Below are 19,805 nucleotides of genomic sequence, written 5' to 3' on the forward strand. Positions count from 1 at the left end.
TCCATTTTATTGATGAGTTTTTTCATTTACTGAAGCAGCATTTCCCTCTGATTTCTTTTTGTTTCTTTTCTTTTTTCATGTTATTTTCATATTCTTTTACTAAGAATTTAAGGATGCTTGTAAAACCCTTTTTTTTCTTTTAAGTTGGAGACGCTGTGTGGGATAAGATTTAAAAAAAAGTAGAAATATTGACTGTGATGAAAACGCTAAATTGTTTCATTGAAATATCACATCTTAATTTAAATAAAGCAGTGAAATAAGAAGTCACATTTTTAAGTTAAATTCTACTTGAGTGACATTTTCTTTTGCTAAATGCATTCTTATAATATTTTTTGCACATTTTATAAAATTGTATATTCTTTTCTATATTAAGTTGAAATGATCCATAAAACGTAATCAGGTGTAGACAGCAGCAGCTAGGTTACTATTTATTTATAATGTCAGTAAAAAAAAATACAGAGCACTTTCTTTGTGATAACCTTATCATGAAGGGAACAGACAGAACCGGTTTTGTAAGTGTGCCAGTTTATGTATAAGTGCTTATTTATAACTTTTTTGTAGATTGCTTATAATAGTAAGTCTACACTCTTAGTTTTGTCATTTCAGAAGGAGCAAGTATCCTTACAGTAACACCGTTCTTGACACGCATTACAAAAATGTTCTGTTTTTTTTTTTAATTTCAAAATTGCATTGCGTCTGTTATCAAAAGCAAGTGTTAAATACTTAGATGTGCCAGAATAATTACTTTAGTGATGTGGTACTTAACATAGCCTTATAAAAATATTATGCGCTTATTTTCTGCAAGAGGTCATGTGTTTTAAAACAGATAATGAGAGTAGTATATTTTCTTTAGAGCTATACATGCTAAATGGATTATTTACTTTCTATTTCATATCTACTTCATGCCAGATTTCAATAATTACAAGTATTTAATAAATATCAATGTGACTTAAAGTTTTTTTTCAATATTAGTAGGTTTCACTACCAAACATATCAATTAATCTTTTTAGGTTGTTTGTTCAGTTAATGTACCATCAAACAGTAATTGTCCTGAGTCATGTAAAAGCCATTTTTCAATATGTTCATTCTACAAATTGCTTTACCACTTGAGGGGCAGCAGTATGCATTTATTTAATGCTGTATACTGACGAGTGTTCTATTGTAAAAATAAATGAAAATAGTCTACTAATTCTGGTTGAATGTACTGTTAAAGCATCCAAACAGACAATAATTACATTTGATTAGTTGCTTACAGATGTTTCATTACACACACACTCACACACACATATACATATATGTATATATATATATATATATATATATATATATATATATATATATATATATAAAATACGTTACAGATTTCTTATAATGGATGTCATCTGAAGTTATAAAACATAGATATTTCTTCTACTTGTGAATGTGCACATGGCAGGGGAAATGTAACCTATTAGTAAGGTTACAACTTGAATACATGTAAGTGAAATGTGTTGATGAAGTTCTCATTATTACCCAGATGTCTTAATTTATGAAGCTTATGTGTGAGTCATTTTATTTGCTTATGTGTCTTTATATATTAGCACATGTAATACACAGCTAACTTTTCCAAATATTGCTTTAAGAGTATTACAGCAATGCAGGCTATCTCTTGTGTTAGTACCTACAACCAAATTGCAGTGAATTATAGTGGTCTGATATGCAATGGTTGATACATTTATATAATCTGAAGTCACACACAAAAAACATCATAGCCTAATAATCCATTTTCTTCTTCAAACACTAACGATGCTCATATTTTCTCTGTGTAGTTTTATATTTTGGGAAAAAAAAGGAAATCATTTTTTTCACCCAAAAATATAATTCAGGTTTATAGGTAAGTCTTAGGTAATCAGTATGCAGACCATCACAAGTCTTATAAAAAAATCAGAAGTACCCTCCAGCATTAAGGAGGACACAACGTGATATTCTAGAGGAGAATTTGAGTCACTCGCACCAACATGTCATATTTATCTGTTAATGAAGGTTTAGATCATTTAACTTGGTATTCCAGGTACCATTTGTACAGTTAAGGAAAAGGAGGTCATAGAGGATCAGAGCTTTCATGGCTAGACACTAGTCTCCATGGAGGATTCTCTAAGACACTGAATACAGAGACAGGGCTGCCAAAAATCCAAGATTTTTTAGGGGGTTTATCTTTTTAGTTACTAATCCTTGAGGTCTCTTAAGTTGAGTGATGTGTTTAGACCAAAAATATGCCAAAAGGTTTTACATTCCATACTGGTTCTGCTGAAATACAAGTAAAGGGGAATTAAGACCTCTGGATATTTTTGGAAATTAGATGAGACAGTTAGAAACATTCCTAACTACATGGAGATCAAACAATAAGGAATTATTACAGTTTCTAAATCCCTTACAACACTGCCTGATTGGAGGGGAGTATCAGTATGTGAAAATGTTTTGTTTACCAAAATTAAGTATACTACATTGTTTTCTCATTTAAACTGAGTGCATTGTTCTTGTACCATACTTTGTCATGGTCTAACCCAAGTTTGAGCAAGTGTGACGCAGCGGAAGATTGAATAACATCATCCATTTTACAGTCATCTGCAGAATAAGATGAGCATAAGCCAGTAGTGCTGACCTGTAGGTCTGATAAATAGTTGTCAAATAAGAGTGGCCCATCACTGTGCCCTGTACACCACTGGTACGTTTTTGCCTTCATAAGTGGCACTTGTGATTCTTACAATACCACTTCAGTCAGGCCACCAGTTAGCTATCCGCTGCACACTATAAGGATTTATATTTATATTTACTGTCAATAATGCCTGCTTGTGGAATAATATCAAAGGTCTTGGTCAGATCCAGATATGCTATATCTACTGTGTATCTGCTATTAGGTTAAACAGGCAGGAATTTCCTTTAACAAAGCTAAATAGTAGAGGGTTCAGAGTTAAAAGATTGTAATTGTCCAGATTAATAAGGTCAGAAATAATACACACCAGCTTAATATATGAAACTAATGAGACTCCGAAGTGCATTATGGGTGAGACAGAGGGCATTCACCCTGGGTGAAAGGTATAAGGGGATAGGCTTAAATAGTGCATTTTATAAATTATTTTCTGCACTGACATTTTAGCAATCATCTTGCTACTGTTTAAATGTAGTCGCCCTTTTTTCTTTGTTTGCTCTTCAGCTGAAGAGATGAGGAGCCATGTATCTAGCTTGGAGTGCTTTTATTTTTAATTTGAAGAGTTGAGAGGATAAAGCGGCAGATTGGGTAATAGGTTCATAGATGTATACTAGGCTAATGATACAAGGGCCTTTTTAAGCCTAGCCAAGCATCCCATATGTATTTAACAGGTTTGTTGCTGTATAGGTCATTTTAGGAGGTATGGGTAAGCTTGGGCATGGATGGAAAAGCAGTTACAGGCTGCCACTGTCCATTGGTACAAGTTACACTTGAACAGAGTCAGGGAAAAACTCTGCCTCACATGGGTGGGAAGCCTGTTTCATAGAAATGTTATTCTGTGAGACACACAGCTGTCCATCCAACATGTCTTATTTATGTCACAAGCAAGGTTTAAGTTCCTGCATCAGGTAGTGCTGCTGCTGTTTGTTCTGTGAATATGCAAGAGATCCATCAGAACAGGATTCTGAGATCCTTTAATGCCAGCCAAAGATCTCATTACAATACTTTGTAGGAGACATAGGGAATGTTATTAATGCCCTGTGTGTGTGTGTGTGTGTGTGTGTGTGTGTGTGTGTGTGTGTATATATATATATATATATATTTATATATATATATATATATATATATATATATATATATATATATATATATATATATATATATATATATATATATATACTCACAAATATAGAGAGAGAAAGACACACACAGACATATATATATATATATATATATATATATATATATATATATATATATATATATATATATATATATATATATATACACACACACACACACACACACACACACATCTATATATGTATATTTATCTGTATATATTTATATATATATATATATATATATATATATATATATATATATATACACATACACACACACACACACATACATCTATATATGTATATTTATCTGTGTATGTATATATATATATATATATATATATATATATATATATATATATGATTTACTATGACAGCATTGAAACTGTCTAGGTTGATCGACACAGGGACAAAAAGCAGTTTCCCAGGTAGGCAGAATGTCAACCCAAAATTAATCGACTTGCACTACAGTGAATGGGTAGTCTATGTTGATCAATTTGGTTTGACATGGAGCAGGGAGGTCATGCTTCAGTGAGGAACAGGGAATTAGCCCATTTTATCACTGTAGTGCAATCTCGGAGTTTGTATATTTAATGTGGAGGGGGTGTGGGGGGCGCAGCCCTCCACATGGAGAGTTGCAGAGTGGTGCAGCTCCCCTGCAGAATAATAGAAGTAACGTACTGTTGACTGTAGAGTTCAATGATACGTTAATGTGCAGGAAGTGAGTGATGTCACCTCCTGCTATATCGAATACAGCAAACCATGATGGTCGATGTATTCATTTTTGCTTTAGGTTACAATTTGAAATTTCATATTCAGCATTTCGGGTCAATCTTTGTTATTGGTCAACCAAAGCTGATTCAAAATTTCAATAGTAGACATATATATATATATATATATATATATATATATAAATATATATATATATATATATATATATATATATATACATATATATATATATATATATATATATATATATATATAGCTTTGTGAGGAACCCCTGTGGACATACCAGTTGTTTTATGTGCCTTGTTAGGTACATACTGAAGCAGATATTTACTTAATGATGAGCCAGGTGAGGGCTGAATTCAATGGAACAATGACTACCTTGGACCTAAATGCCATACCTTGGACCTAAATGCTTATAAGTTGAGCAATATAAAATGATTTCCTTACTACATTAAACACACATTACATAGTATCCACATACACCTCTAAATACATGACTAGTGGGTATGCTCTTAGGGATACATTCTCAATTAAATACTTTCCTGGGATCGACAACTTCCCAAAAGGTACTGTTATGCATTTCTTGAAAATTAGTTTCAAACCATGGTTCTGGTAACGGTTATTTTTCTGTGTTATTCCTTTGTGGAGGATACTAGTATCTTAGAGGGACTCATTGCCTGTTCCTAGTTTGCAGTCATCTGCAGACTTGGTCAGCTAGAAGCTCTTGATATTGGCCTTGACTTCCAAACAGTAGATATCAAAAAGGAGCAGACCAGGCACACAACCATGAAGGACTCTGCTAGTGACCAACCTCTTTGTGTAGATCCTAACTTTCTGGATCCTGTCTGAGAGCCATCTGGCTATCTAGCATATAACATAGGGATTTATATCTATTTCTGTAAGTCTGCATAATGCTCAAGTGTACCAAATTTCTTGGACAGGTCAAAGTAGGCCGCATGCACAATTTTTTCCTTGTCCAATGCCTTGGTGGCCTTCTCAAAGAAATTCCCCAGGTTGAGTAGGCATGATCTACTCTTTTGAAAACCAACTGGGGGCAGGCACTGGGTACTAAATGAGACAGCTATGCCTCTAGGTTGACTAACTGATCCATATTTACCAGGGTCTGTGGTTGGGTTACCCTTGTGTAATGGCATTATAATGGCTATTTTACAGGATTCAAGAATGTAGCCAGTGGTGAAGCTGACATTAAAGAAGTTAAGTAGGGGCTATCAGGGTCTGTGGGTGAGGTATTCCTAGCGTTTTAGTGGGCTGAGACAACTTATTCCATAGTAGAAGGTTTGCTGGGGTTGTGGAATTTATTTAATAGTTGTAACTATGGATGGGGTAAAAATTTGTACTAAATTAGTGAACTAGGATAATGGCAATTTCATTTGGGAAAGGGTATGCACTGTTACTGTGTACTAACTCTGAACATTGTTGGTTATAAGTTCGTAACTTTCCTGCATAGCTAAATAAAGATTTGTAGTTATATTTAGATTTTGTGGCTATTTTAAGTTCATAATTGGCTCTGAGCTTCTTAGTGGTCCACTTAAGCTCTTCATTAGCTTGCTTAAGTCTGTTCTTAATTTAGGAAGAATTAAGTCTCTAATAAGCATTAAACAATATCTTTCTTTTGTTATATAATTTATTGCTATGGGTATTCCACCAAAAGGGTTTGTTTTTAATTTCTCATGTTTGGTACAGACAGAGACTGTCTTATCAATACAACTATTTAAGTGGGAGTGGAAGTCAGAGGCATAAGTGGCAGCTGTAGCAATGGGATCGATTAGAGGAGGATTACAGTGAAATTTATTTAGGTCATCAAGTAAATGAAAAATGTTTACATGTTAAATGTCTATAAACACTGATGTATTTATAGGGGAAGTATCATTAGTTTATAGGAAAGGTCACTATTATATGATCTCATTTAACGAGGCAGGATGATACATTTGGAGATGCTCAAGGAGTGACTATATTTCTGAGGACTATATTAAGGATACTTAGGCCTATAATAGGATGGTTAACTATTTGTAAAAGAGGGTTAGCATTTATAATGCCAAAGAAGCATTGGGCATGGCAACCATTGGCAGTTTGTCAACCATTTTACAGATGTATAGTTTAATTCCCCTTATACAAAGGTGCTGGATTTAATGGTGATCTCATTTGATAGGTCAAGATAGCTATCATACTCACAAGGGACACAGAAGGTGTTCTATAACTATTTATGAAGTGGTAATTAGAAATGTTTATAATGCTTTGGACAGCTAGGTTTTCAGCTGAGGTGTTTTAAGGAAACTATCATGAGGCGATAATGCCCTTGACATACACTGATACTCCCCCACAATTGCCAACAAGTCTGAAGATAGAATAGGCACAAATAAATGGAAAGGTATTAGTCATTCCTCTCAACCTACAGATATCAGAAATGTGGATAAAGGCTCTTGAAAAGTAGGTGCACATGGTCAAAACTAGGGTATCTAATTAAAATGAAATTTGCATACTTAATGGCATAACTCCTCACCATCCTAATGTAATTGTGGAATTCAACCACTCAAAAACACAAATTAAAAAAAAGTGATAAACTGAAACAAAACTTAAACTTTGACTAAAACTGACTAGTAAAGATGATTTGGTACTGAATTTATTTAAAACATTGCATCACTCAGTAAAGTTTGAAGGAAAAAATGACATCTATGCCTAAGCTGAATAGAGTGCATTTTAAACAAGCCTGATCTGAAAGACAGTAAAAGCATCATGTCCGTGAAATGTAATTTAAATGTAGCAACAAATGACCACAAATGAAAATGAGCCACATCCTTGTAGTATTATGAAAGTTTAATGTTGTAAAGCAACACACCATATAAACTGCTTTTCTTCTCGTTCAGTTACGATACTTCCTCAGACAAGTTACCTTAACAGAGAAAACGCATTTAAATAGTACTTGTAACTAAAATATAAGCCTTTGATTGGTCAGTTTTTCTCTCTATCACCTCCTTCAGCTAATATTACTGAATAATCCCACGTTGGATACAATTTATACCATATTAAAAAATGTGTCAGTTTAATTCCCTCTATATAAAAAGTTAATAAGAACCATGTAAAAAACATTTGTTAAAAACAAATAAGTAAGTAGAAAACAACAGCAACGTAAACACCATCAATTTCTTTACTTATAAGTATATAGAAAACAGATTAAATTTTTTCTGTATAAAAACTAGTAGTAGGTCAGTATATTTATAATAATAATAACACTAAATTGCATTCATAATATTGTAAAATATATATATGTATAAAGAATATATGTAAAGAAGTGTATATATGTACATACACATTGATATATATATATAAAATAATGTGTAAAAACTTAAAAAAAATGTATGTAAGTATATATTAAAGGGAACATATGAGGGATTACCTAACCAAGCTTTTTAATTTTAAAATACATACAATAGATAATAAGTTGTTTAAGCCAGGATAATGGCAAGCATCCAAACGGAGCTGCCAAATTAATTCTAGTCTTTTTAGTAACAATGAAGCTGGGCCTCCTCTCACATTGGTAGGTACTAAGTCTATCCCACTGAATTTAAACTCGTGGTTGGGGTAGTCTCTCATATGCTTTGCCAAGGCGTTTTCGTGTTTTTTACTTATGCAGTATTGGTGTTCATATACCCATTCCTGTAGTTTTCTATCAGTCTTGCCGATGTAGAACGCAGGACAAAGCCTACATTTGGCTAAGTAGACCAACTGTTGCACATGTTGCATTTAAACATGCCCTTCCTGGTTAAAAATGTTTTGTTGTCCCCTTCCAAAATCTCCTTTAGGTTAGCACCTCTTCTATAGACAATTCTAGGTTTAACCATAAATTTCTCCCTCAATGTTATGTCATTGGTTAATAGACTCCAGTTCTTTAGTATAATGTTCTTTATATTAGGAGCAATGTAAAAGAAAAAATGTTCCAAGTACTAAAACCAAGGAGAGGCCAAAATCTAATAAAAATCCAAGTAAGAATCCAAATAAAGTTCCACAGAAACCTTTATTGCATAGGTAAGCACTTTCGCAACCTCTCCTGGTTGCTTCCTCAGACCAAAACAAACATGCTTAAAAACAATCCCCTTTTTATAATACACATCACACAAGACCCACCAGTCCCCGTGGGGAATACAAGACTCCAATGCTTTCCAGATTCAAAGAGATACACACTCTTTTAAATCAGATAAAAACATATATGTAGAAAATGCATATAAAAATACATGTAGAAATACATATAAAATACACAAAAAGTGTGTATAAAAAATCTATAAAAATGTGTGTAAAAAGCCTAAAAGTGCACTGTAAAGCATGCTTGCATGTCCTATTTGAAACATAACCCTAGTTCCAGAGCACAGCAGATTGCTTCATACTACTTTCTTCCTAAGTTTCCTGTTCTTTAGAGCAGGTTTAAGGGATATATAATCATTATATTTATATTAGGAGCGTCGAGGCTATATGTACAAATAAAATTAAACATTGTTGGTATAATGTTCTATACAAAAGGTGAAGATTCGTTACTAGAGTTAGTGTTCAAAATCGGCATGTAAAAGCCAATATCTCTTATTTTGCACTTCGTTTACCAACTCCAACACCATCCTAGGCAGCCTCTCTTAGTGAACATATTTATTAGTAGTTAACATTCAAACAAGAAGTCATCCCATCTTGTGGTCATGTGGGCTGCTCTGACCAATTGTCCATTTATGACTGATCTTTTTTGAGTTAGGGGGTGACAACTTGAGAAATGGAGAAAGGCATTGGAGTAAGTCTCCTTTCTGAAAATTTTTGAGGTATAACAGCCGTTAATTTTGTCTTTAACCAAGTCCACGTCGAGATATGCTACTCTTTCCATATAGAAGGAAAATGTGAATTGGAAAAATGTAGTGGTGGAGTTGAAGTATGTTATTAAATCTTCTGCTTTGGTTACATCACCTTCAAACAAAATGAAAATATCATCCAAAAATCGTGTGTAGTAGCAAATATTTTTGGATGAGCCGTTATTATTGTTAGTTAACACAAATTGCTTCTTCCAGTATGCCATGACAAGGTTGGCAAAGATGGCCCCACAAGGTGACCCTATTGCTATGCCAACCTTTTGGAGGTAAAATTTGTTGTTAAATGTCACAAAATTGTACGATAAAATTGTACGATAAAATTATGCCCAACAATTCCCCCACAAGATCTAGTTCTTCACGTGTAGCTCCACTGGCATGCATTGATGCCAGTGCCCATTCTATACCTCCCATGTGAGGTATGCAGGAATAAAGGTCTTTAACATCCACTGTTAGGAAATTATTCTTTGCACAAAAGGTTAACTTGCTTAATTTGTCCAGGAAGGACCAAGAATCCTTGCAAATTTGGCTTTCCAGCAAGACATATTTTTTTCATATAATGGTCAGCAACCTTAGCACATGCATATGTTACACTATTCCTTGCATCAACAAGGGGGCGCATCGGGGTGTCTTGCAAACTCTTATAGGTGAACATCAATTCTAGATTCAATAAACATGTCATTAATAAATGACTTAATCCTAGATTTGGCAATGTTCATTCGCCTTTAGTGACCTCCACATAGGTGTCATTTCTCATAATCTTAGTCATCCTGGCAATATAGTCTTCCTTACTCATAATAGCCAAGCCACCCCCCTTGTCAGGTTGCATAATTCTTACTGGGGCTTCTTTCAATGTTTTAAGCATATTTTTTTCTTCCTTAATGGTGTTAAAGCCTGTAAGGTTTGATTGCATTTTCTGCTGTAAGTAGCTTTGAATATCAAGTTCACACCTGTTCATATAGTGACATAATAGGGTGCAAAGGAGGATTATACATGCTTGAAATATAAAAATCGCCTTTAGTGTTATTATTCTGACCTAACAATATGTTAAGATTTAAATTCCTAACAAAGGTCTTGAGGTGAGTACATACGTAAATCCTTTTGACAACAAGTCAACTAAATCAGGGGCAATGTCAATCTCAGAATAATTGAAAATTTTAAAATCCAAACTGGAATTCAAAATTAACTTACAGTTCGGAGTCACAGTTGTATCCCCGGTCACCGAGGCAGGAGTTATGTCCTCCGGTTCCTGTTTCTGTTCGGTTTCTTCTGTCCCTGGAAAGGGTTGTGGTTGAACTCCCTGTTTTGAAAATTTGTCACATTCTTGGTGTTAGCCAGTGCATCGAGTGGATTTTTGGTGTTTTTTGAATTGATGCGTTCACTTCTCTGCACATTGGCCATTGTTATATTGTTGTTATTGTTAGATAAAGGTTGTTCCGTGGCTATTTCATCACACGTAGTTTCACCTGTACTTCTCTCAAACCCAGCCAGATGGTTACCCTGGGATAGGGTGGTTTGGGATAGGCTGTCCCCTGCCTGTAATCTTTTAAATCCTGATTAAGTTTTTTAGACTTAGTTGTTTTCCGTTTTAATAAGTATTGGTCAAGGCTAGAATAGACCTTTTCATAGTCAAACCGATACCTCTGGAAATCATAGTTGGTTTTAATAGCATTGTTCATTAACCCCGTTTCCTCAATCAAGGTGTTAACTGTGTTAATTTAAATGTACCTATAAGTATAACAATAGAAAAGTCTCATCCAAAGCTCTCATCTGTGTGGATTTTTGGTGTTTTTTGAATTGATGCGTTCACTTCTCTGCACATCGGCCATTGTTATATTGTTGTTATTGTTAGATGCAGGTTGTTTCGTGGCTATTTCATCACACGTAGTTTCACCTGTACTTCTCTCAAACCCAGCCAGATGGTTACCCTGGGATAGGGTGGTTTGGGATAGGCTGTCCCCTGCCTGTAATCTTTTAAATCCTGATTAAGTCTTTTAGACTTAGTTGTTTTCCATTTTAATAAGTATTGGTCAAGGCCAGAATAGACTTTTTCATAGTCAAACCGATACCTCTGGAAATCATAGTTGGTTTTAATAGCATTGTCCATTAACCCCGTTTCCTCAATCAAGGTGTTAACTGTGTTAATTTAAATGTACCTATAAGTATAACAATAGTAAAGTCTCATCCAAAGCTCTCATCTGTCCCTTCTGACATCTGACTGCAATCTTTGTACTGATGTTCTTTTCCTTTATAAGCACCAAACCCACAAGAACATACACAATAATGTGTTCAGAGGACATCCACATGGGCTATACATACAGCAAGTTATGAAAAACTATACCAAGAGAAAACATTATATTATAGCTACAGACACTTGTATTTATGTGCAAACATTAATGTTTATACATATGTACATTAACGTATACAAGTTCTTGGCTAAAGGTTCTGTAATGCAAGATAACAGAGTAGGATTACACCACTTGCTAATAATGTACATTTTTTTCCAGCTGAGCTACCTTTCTCTTAAGTTCTGATCTGAAGTATTACATGTTGTCTTCATAAAAAAAGCTAGCAGTTAGCTTTTTAAAAACATGTACATACTGACTAAAGAATTGTTTAATATAAAAAATTAAATATTATAACTATGTACAAATGCAGGTAGTACTAATGTATGCTTTGCTCACAAAACAGGTCTGAGACAGTTTTAAGAAATTTGCGTATTAGTGCTGGTGGGAGTTATTAGCTAGGAGCAGTCTAACCTCATTTGCAATCCTGCAAGCTTTTTATACCTTATTCAGTGGCAAAGTAATGGAAGAAAGCAGTAAGTATGTCCTAAAGAGACAAGCTACAAAATCCATTCCCTGTCTCTGAAATATCTGTGGACAAAGAATTTTATGAAGTCTTTGCAATTCACACACAACAAACATCTGTGATGACTACATAAATGATAAAGCTAGTAAGGTTTCTATTAGTTAACAACCAAATATGTTAAAAACAACCACTGAAAAGTTCAGAATGACTCATGTTTGTACAACAAATAAGCTACAAAACACTATTGCTATTGCATAGGACCTGTTCCTTCTATTCCTTTGAACAGGGTGAGAATGGAAGGTGCTTATTACTGTTATGAAATGCCCAACTAATGCCATAGAAGTGTACCTGATGTAAGCCTGGGCCTTGCTCTTTACATGGAAATGCGCAGTAGAAATCACTACCACTCCAGGTTTAGCTCTGAAAAAAGAATGCTCTCCACACATATTTTCAAAGACTGTTTACTCCTGCTGTTAAATTTAATTTCCTTTGTATGTGACAGGAGTCAGTAAGCAAAACTTCTTGTAACATCTTTCCTTCCTGATCACAAATACTTCAGATGTAAGAAAGTCAGCTTTGCTTATATCATTTTAAAAATAGAAAAAAATCCTCTCCTCATCTGCCCATAGGAAAGGACATGTTCTAGAGGCTTTAAAACATTCAGTGCTCTGCTCAGTCCTATGACATTGTGTAAGTCACAGAGTTTAAACTTTAACATACAGACTTGTTCCACTCAATTCTCCCAGGCAGTTGTGGTCATGGTTCTACTAGTGCCATTATATCAATGACATCATTGGTATAATTGATTCAATATTTGCTCACTGGGAAGGGCAAAGAAATCATACTTTAGAGGCCATGTGGAATTTCATGCATCACATTATTTTTTGTTTAAAATCAGTACTTTCCAGCAAATTTGGGGCATTTGAGAAGTATGGAGGGAATGCTTTCATTGTTTTGAAAACATGTCTCTGTAACTACACATATATGGATGTGTTTAAGTTGCAAGTTTGGGTAATTTTTGCTAAAATTTCTGACACTGAGAAGGGCCACATTAATATGTTCCAATTTAGAATTTACTAGATTGCAATGTCTATCAAATGAACTCTGCCTAAAAAAAAAGCACTATGGTGGTAGCAAAGGCTTTGAGCTGAATGCGAAAACCTTGGTAAGAGAGGTGCAGACCAACCCTTGTAAAGCACAAATACTTGTGAGCCATCTTACCCTAAGCTGACATGTAATGGATCCCCCAGGATAACACATCTTACATGGTCAGTTACTAAAGCTAATTATCTTGTTTTTACATTTTTGGCATCATTGTAGATGATGGCAAAATGCCACTCAAGACCAGTGTCTTTCCTGCCTCAGCCACATACATTACAAGCTCAATCATTTCTTCCTGCATATTCCTGTCTGTACAGTGCCTAAGGTCATTCATTTGCATATTGACCACTAACAGTTCTTAATCATATTTGTCAGGATGGAAGGATCTAACAGCTCTTGTTACGTGTTTGATTCTAGCTCCAGAAAGAGAGCTGTCACTCTATTCATATAGAGTCTATTGATGGGGGTGTCTGTATGGATTACTGTGGAATCACCTATTACTAAAACATCACTGTGGTTAAATGCAGTCTCAGAGGACCTAAGGGCTTAGAGTCTACACCTTTGTGACCCTTAAAGGTATGTATACTGGCTGTGAGCGTGAGGCATAAATGTGGTCAAATTGTGTGACCTGATGTGTGTGATTTCCTACTCTTTTGCCTGGGAGGATATGGCAGTGTTTTTTTAACATCCTCAGCAAAGTTGGTTTAATGGAAGTGTTCCTTGCTGTCCATATATGTGTGTGTGGGTTGTGTTTATTAAATGCATTCTGAGGAGAGAATGTAGCCCTTGTGTTAAGTAAATATGTAATACCTCACATACTGAATCATTGTGAGGTAGCAGTAATGTTTTCGGGACTCATGAGGCCATTACCTCTCTGCTTCAAAATACCTACTGCTATCAGGCTGGCTGCAGATAGGTTAAAGCTAACTGAAATTCCATATTGGCCATTGCACATGAAGAGATACAACAAAGAGGATAGGTTAATAACATTGTCTTGGTGTAAGACAGAGAGAGATAATTGACTTGGCTAGAAAAAGGTGATAAAACAGTACATGGTATAGGATAATAGAATATAAACTAAAACTACTGTAATATTCACAAGTGAAAAAAGAAAGAACTACAGAAATATGTAGGATCATTAAGGTTATCAGTAATAAGTGGCAAATTTAAATCCAATAGCTTTACCCAGTAGGCTAATGTAGTCTCTATTTAACTAATAAAAACAGTGTGCACCAAATAGTCTGACCAGAAGTATCCCAAGTGCAAGAACTAATATCTGCAGATAATCTAAATTATTATTTTTTTTTATTTATTTACATTTGTTTACAGAGTAGTATCCGACTGGGCCATGGACCCATTTTCAGCTGAGACCCGGAGAGAAAAGCTCCAAGACAAGTATTAGACAATAACATTGTGATGGTAAGAAGATAAGCAAGTTACATACAAGACAATGGAAAATACATTTTCAATGAGCATAGAAAATATAATTATAAGATAATAATACTTTTTTTTAGGAAGTCCAGATAGGAATATAATATAAACTACAGTATCACATGAGAGTTAGAGCAACGGCGGCGAAATATAAGAAATGGACTTATGTGATGTTAGTATTTGGGCAAGTCAGGTTAAAGGGGATAGCATGGCTGAGTGCAGCATCATAGCCAATGATTAGTACTCTGTTCTTTTAGGAGTAATTTTAATTTGAAATTGTTGGGGTTATTAAGTATTTTCTGGGGGGTGCAGGTTCCAGGATTTGGACATTTTATTTGAATAGAGACTGTCACCATAGTACTTTTTTATTTTTTTAATTTATTTTTAGGAGTAGTTTGTTTGATGATCTTAGGGACCTGTGGTTGCTATTAGGTTCAACTAAGTTGGAGAGAGCAAGGCAATGATCAGGTTTGTGGATGATATTATGTGCAATGGTGAGTTGGTTGAAAGTTATAAGGTTGGGAAGTTCAAGCCATGGCAAGTTCAAGCCAGTTGGGTTTGTAGAGTGCAGTACAGTGATGGGAATTGTGAGGCTGGTTAATGGCAAACTTGGCTATTTTGTTATAGCAACTCTCAAGGTTGTTTAAGTCAGTCTTATGCAGGTTGGTGAAGATTTGGGATCAATAAAGGAGGGTGGAAAGCAGGTGGGATCTGGCTGTCGAAAGTCTGGCTTAGTTGGTTTAGAAAGGTTTGGCTCTATAGAGTGAGCCACGTATGATATGAACTTTTTTAAATTGAGATTGCTATATGTTTGTCAAATTTTAGGCATTCATCTACTGTTACACCAAGGAGTTTAGTTTGACTGACTGGTTCAATTCTTTCGAGGAGTAGATGGAGAAAGACATTTAGTTATTTTTAGTTCTAGTGTAGCAGTAGACCATAAGTTTTGTTTTATTGGGGTTGAGAAGGAGTTGATGGTTGGTTAGTTATTTTTCTATGTCTTGGAGAGATTCTTGTGATTTTACTTGTAGGTCTTGAAGTGAGGGGGCAGACGAGATAAGAGAGGCATCATTGGCATATTGAACAATAGTGGCTAGTTGGATGGAGGAAGTAAGTTCATTAGTAAATATGATAAAGAGTAGAGGTCCAAGGATGGAACCTTGGGGTACTCCCACAGTGATGGGTGGGGGTGTACAGTTTGTTTTCCCATCTAGTGGACTGCTGCCTTTTGAAAAGACAGCTGTGAAACAGGTAAGGAATGTTCCACTGAGGTTGTAAGTTGCCAGTTTGTTGAGCAGCATTTAGTGGAATAATTGATTAATTTCACTCTATCCCCTCCATCCCCTTCACAAGCCTTGCGGTCCTGCGCTGTGCAAAAGCCCGACAAGGAAATCAATTGTCTCTGCAGTATCCAAGCCATGTGACTGACCCAGCCTGAACTTCCTACAGTCAGTTGCCCTGTGTGGGTATTCCCCTATAGAATACCAAGAAATAATTTATGATAGCAATAGTCTCTGCAGTATCCAAGCCCTGTGACTGACCCAGCCTGAACCTCCGACAGTCAATTGCCCTACGTGGGTATGCCCCTACAGAATACCAAGAAATAATTTATGTACATGCAGCCTAAAGTAACTAATGCTGTATTCAATACCTGTACTGATACTCCTGTCCTGGCTGTAAGATAGCACATTCTCTGGACCACTCCCTGGTGTCTGCCTCTGCTCTCTACATCCTACTCTCTCTCCCTGATTTAGCCAGCTCTCTCTAGCTCTCTGACCACAGTGCCCTCCTCTGCACATTTCTCTGGTCTCTCCTCCTGACATCTGCACTCTTCTATTTGGGTGCCTGAGCCCCTGGTCTGGTACTCTAATCTTCTGCTGTACATCCCTACTAACCTACTTTGTCTTTTTCTCCCTGTACCTCCCCCTGCCTTCTCAAACTAATATCATACATAACTTTCTTGATAGTTTCTGGTATTTTGTTCAGGGGTGTTGCCCTGCTCCCTTTGCTCATCTACCCTACCCCAATTACCACCCACCCCTACTTCAATTACACTTACACTCTCCATTTCCTCCCCTTCCTGTCAGCTCAGCCTGTCACAACACACTTCCTGCCTGTACTCCTTCCCCATTTGACTCACTTCCTTACCCACTCAATTGCACACCGTATACAAACTCTCAATCATCCCCTAGCAATGCAGCTATTTTTCTTTGCCACTGCACTACTCTTATTCCTTTCAGCCTTAACCTCATTTCACTCAAATCAGTTCTACCTCCCCCAGCCCACTTAAAGGTTTCCCTGCCTGTACCTCCCAAACTAACCTATTAACTACTTCCTACTCAGCTATCTCCCCATCTCTCTTTAGTTTCTCTTCCTCCAATTTTCACAAATATACCCTCCTTCACAACCAAGCAATTACCGTCAAACCCAAACCAAAACTCATCTTCCTCCACTTACCATATACTCCACTCACACATCTTACAAATAACCTTCTACTCTCTGGTGACATCCACCCTAACCCAGTCCCTCAGTCCTTTAATCATCCCTCCATTTCCATCCCTTCTGCTCACAGCCCAAACCATACCCATACTCAGATACAGCAAATTTCTGCACAAAACACCTATCCATATATTCTATAAATATTCAAAGTCTAACAAGATCTCAGAGTTGCATTCCTGGATAGCCCATACAAACTCTAACATCCTTGCCTTGTCCAAAACTTGGCTCAAGTCTCACATCACTAACAGTGAAATACTGCCACCTGGTTACAACATCTATCATGCTGATAGATCACCAAAAAAAGGTGGTGTAGCCATACTCTACTCTGATAGCCTAAACCTGTCTCCTGTCACTATCCGCATCCCCAACTTCCATCCTGCTGAACTTCTCATCCTAAACTGCCATCTAAATCCACACAAGAAATGTGCTATCACTTCCATCTACATCCCCCCTGGGAATAATATTCCCACCCTCGAAAATATCCTATCCTGTTTTAGCCACAACTTAGACTATAAAACTCTCATTGTTGGAGATGTCAATATAGACTGGTCCAAACTTACTAGTAACTCCCCACAATCCGGTATCAACTTGCATGGTTTCCATCAACTGCTTATACCCCCATCCATTTCAACAAAGACTTATCTTCCAGCTCCACCATTGACAGGATACTCACCAACTCTCCCCACTTCTACCATGGCCCATGTACCCTACCTTACTCCTTAAGTGATTACCTCCTCACCTCTATCCTCAGACACACCTCCCAGGCACACAAACCCCACCTGTATAGAGACTATTGTAAGCTATCTAACTTCAGTAACACCCAATTTAACTCCATACTGTCTAATTTTGACTGGTCCATCCTTAAACACATCCCTCTTGATGATGCTGTCAGAAAATTTAACAACATTTTCCTAGATACCCTTAATTCCCTTGCTCCCTCCAGGAAAATTAGAATTAAATCAAACTATGCTCCATGGCTCTCCAAAGATACTAGAGCACTGATGCATAACAGGGATAGCACCTGGAAGGCATGGCTTAAACTAGGCATACTCCCCTTCTACATAAATACAGACAACTATGTAATATAGTCAAGAAATTACACTATAGACAGAAAATCTTACTACAACTCATCTCAACTAGACAACAGATCCAACTCTTGCAATTTTTGAACTACTCTTAACAAAATACTCTACCCTGGCAACCCTTCTAGCCCCTCACCCTACCCCAACAAATCTCTCCTCTAGAAACTGCTACCCTACTCAAACACTTCATTGACACTATCCAAAACCTCACTCCCTCTAACACTAACACTGCAACTACCACTACCCCCATCAACCCCCATAACAGGAATCTCTTCTCATTTAAACCCGTGTCAACTTCTTATATTAAAATCTCTTCTTCTAAAGCTTAAAAATTTTCTCCCTCTACTGATAACCTACCTCCTACATTTCTCAAACTTGCTGCAGAATCTATAGCCTATCCTATATCCATTCTCATTAACAGATCTATACAAGAGGCTACTCTATCACCCCATTGCCATTTTTTCTCCCATCTCTAAGATACTCAAGAAATGCATTCACTCACAACCTCTCAACCACCTCCTCCAGCACAACCTTCTCACTCCCACTCAGCATGGTTTCCATCCCCACCACAGCACGTCCACCACCCTGCTCTCTTTCACTCATACCATAGCCAAAGCCCTTGATAACAATCAACTAACATCCTGCCTCTTCACTGACATTTCCAAAGCCTTTGATACAGTCTCTTACTCAGTACTCCTTTCTAAGTTAGCTAACCTCTGCACTCATCTCCATCAACAGTAGTATTACAGACCTTCTATCCCTTACTCAAAACACCTTTCTATCCACAGAGAAAAGGCTATCTGACAATCTTCTTATCCTTAACCCCAAGAAGACCAAGCTCTTGCTCTTTCTTCCCCGCTCACTTTCCAACCATAAATCTACATTTACTATAACATCCTCCAACAACACTATCATAAAACCTGAACCACACACAAAACTGTTAGGTGTCATTATTGATGACGGATTCAAATTTAACTTAAATTTACTGCAAGGAATAAAAAAACACTCCAGAAACATGGCCTGCTCTATCACAACAAAAGATTTCTTACTCCAACTACTAGACTCTCCTTAGCACAGTTTTTCCTCCTGCACTCACTTCTCTACGCAGCCCCAATACTAACCAATATACAAGCTACTACCATGAACAAACCTACCACAAAATTGCAAGATTCATTTCTAACTCCCCTTACAACTCCCATCACTGCCTTGCCCTGAACTCATTACAATGGCTCGAATTCCCTCAACTATTGCTCCTTTCTCAATTACAGGTTATTCACTCCATTCTATACAGGCCTTCATCCTGTCCAACTCTCACTACTTTTTTATCTACCTATACCCCTTCTAGAACCTTCCACATCTCTAACCCACAACATCTGAATGTAGATCATCCAAAGAAGAACATAGGTAAACTACAATACAACTGCCCAATAGCCCACACTTGGAACAGACTTCCTTTACGCATACGCTCCATCATACA

At 36.4% G+C, this 19,805-nt stretch overlaps 1 protein-coding gene across 1 annotated transcript in view; it reads left to right on the plus strand.

The window, feature by feature from the left end:
* The window catches only part of CTNNA3 (catenin alpha 3), a 2,496,777-nt gene that overhangs the window by 2,088,201 nt on the left and 388,771 nt on the right, over nt 1-19,805 (plus strand). The gene's annotated exons all lie outside the window — the stretch shown is intronic.

Source organism: Protopterus annectens, chromosome 14.part0, assembly GCF_019279795.1.
Source record: "Protopterus annectens isolate FY-2018-M chromosome 14.part0, PAN1.0, whole genome shotgun sequence".
NCBI lineage: Eukaryota > Metazoa > Chordata > Ceratodontiformes > Protopteridae > Protopterus > Protopterus annectens.